Genomic DNA, 2,423 nt, shown 5'->3' with positions numbered 1-2,423 from the left:
CCCCTAATGGACAGTCGTGTCCCCTAATCACTTTCTTCGTCCGCCTCCCTGAACGCATCAACGCCAAACAGGGCCCAGAGATAGTCGCGGCAGTCCACCGCCTCGCCGCTTTCCACCTTCCGACGGGCCCGGTGTCTGCGGACCCTGTCCCGCGTCTGTTCCATGCGCTGTTCTCGCTGGGCCAGCTCCTCCTCCGTGTACGGGCGCCCATCCGGGTGCATAGGAGGTGGCCTTTCCGCCTGTCTCTCACGCGTTTGTTGCCTGCGGGCCTCATTCCGTCGCTCGTTACGTTCTGCCAGCGTGGTGTTGTAAGCATCATCAATTGTCTGCGCTGCAGCAACCATCTCGGCCCTGGCGCTGGTGGCACGTTCAATATACCAGTCCTGCTGCAGCTCCGTGGTGATGATTCGTGCCGCCTCGCAGACTTTGCTCCATCGTGTTCGGCTACTAAGCATGAACGCCTCAATGTTGTCAGGCGTCACAGCCGCTTCGTCTTCCTCGCCGAGTAATTCATGCCGGACGTCCGCGAACCTCGGACAGTCGAAGAATACATGCTCGGCCGTCTCCAGGACTCCCGGGCACCTGGTACAGTCGGCGGATGGTGCAAGATGTTTCACGCACAGGTACTCATGGAAGAACCCATGGCCGGAGAGGATCTGTGCAAGGTGGAAAGTCATCTCTCCGTGTTGCCGGTTCTTCCATGCCGCCAAGTCCGGGATGGTCCGGTGCGTCCATCGGGTGTAGCGGCTTTCCGATTCTAGCTGGTCCCACTGACGCTGCCACTCGACCATCGTGTTTATCCGCTCCTCGGTGCGCAGTTCGCGTAGACTTGCTCCCGTCGTCCGATGCCGCTGGTAGCAGCGAGCGTCTTCCGTCACCTGCAGCACGATGGGGATGACGCTGGCAAGGACCGTTGCCACCTCATGGCGCACTGTAATGAAGGTGCGAGCTACTGGCCGTGCGTACAGTCCTTGCACGCGGTTCAGCTGTCTGCAACACTCCCGGAGCCGGACTGCCTCGTGCCAAATCGGCGCGGCGTAGCGGAGGGTGGAGTCCACCACCGATGCAAGCAGCCGCCGCTTCGCACTCTTTGGCCCACCATGATTTCGGAGCAGCCGGGAAATCCCCTGCGCCACACGGAGCGCTTTCGTCGTGGCCTGCTCTACGTGTGGCCTCCACGACAAGTGGTCCTCGATGACAACTCCTAAATATTTCAAGGTGCGGGTCGGCAGTTTCTGTACTCCATTGATACTCACCGGGACTCGGGTGTTGTCTCGTCTCATCGTAGACACAATGACCAGCTCGGTCTTGGCCGGAGCGAGCTCCAGGTGGTGTTGCGCCATCCACGAGCTGATCATTGCTACCGCCGTCTCCGCCAGTCCCGTCGCTGCTTCCGGCGTCGTCCCGCTCGCCAGCACCACGACGTCATCCGCAAAGCCGATCACTTCGGCGCCCTCAGGCAGCACCAGCCGAAGCACGCCGTCGTACATCGCGTTCCACAGGGTCGGGCCCAGGATTGAGCCCTGTGGAACGCCCGCCACAGGGATAACTGGCTTGTGGCCGCCAAGCGTTCATAGCGACGTGGCTTATTGATCCTTCGATGTCGGCTCTTCCTATCATTGTGAAGCAAAATTCACCAAGCGTAGGATTGTTCACCCTTTCAAGGGAACGTGAGCTGGGTTTAGACCGTCGTGAGACAGGTTAGTTTTACCCTACTGGTGTGTGCTGTATGCTGCTATCTTAACGGAATTCCTGTGCAGTACGAGAGGAACCACAGGTACGGACCACTGGCTCAATACTAGTTCGACCGGACTTTGGTATGACGCTACGTCCGCTGGATTATGCCTGAACGCCTCTAAGGTCGTATCCAATCCGAGCTGATAGCGCATCATAAACCCATTAGGTGATCGGAAGCTAGCGGGCTTAACAACCCTCTGAGATCCGTCGGTGCTGCCCCGTGCACACTGCCGTCTCATCCCCGCTATAGCACTAGACTGAGCCGCAACGGGCGGGTGCACGCTGCACGTGGAAGTACCTTATCACAGGGAACCCTGGTGGCTGTGCTCCCGTCGACCGTGGATACAACTAGTTTCGACACCTTCGACCGCCCGCAAACGACGGGACTACAGGCTGGGAGCTGCGAGTTGTAGAGATGCGTTCGCATCGATCCTCTCAGGCGACCCATGCTTGGTGGTGAAGTGGTTAGTTCGTGGAGTATAGGCTTGCTGCACTCGACAAGAGTGCTGCTTGCAAGGCTGTGGTGGTACGTATGGTAGTTGATGAGCATAGGCTTGCTGCACTCGACAAGAGTGCTGCTTGCAAGCCTATGGTGGTACGTGTACGGTAGTTGATGTGAGCATAGGCTTGCTGCACTCGACAAGAGTGCTGCTTGCAAGCCTATGGGTGGTGTGGTGTGTGGTGCA

At 58.8% G+C, this 2,423-nt stretch overlaps 1 pseudogene; it reads left to right on the top strand.

Annotated features, from left to right (window-relative positions):
- Positions 1-2,199, top strand: part of LOC128717099 (large subunit ribosomal RNA) — a 6,243-nt pseudogene extending 4,044 nt beyond the window's left edge.
- Positions 2,200-2,423: the final 224 nt, after the last annotated feature.

This window comes from Anopheles marshallii (genome assembly GCF_943734725.1).
Source record: "Anopheles marshallii chromosome X unlocalized genomic scaffold, idAnoMarsDA_429_01 X_unloc_195, whole genome shotgun sequence".
In the NCBI taxonomy this organism is placed as follows: Eukaryota; Metazoa; Arthropoda; class Insecta; order Diptera; family Culicidae; genus Anopheles; species Anopheles marshallii.
The sequence above is the reverse complement of the archived record's forward strand: the minus strand, read 5'-3'. Positions and strand labels throughout refer to the sequence as shown.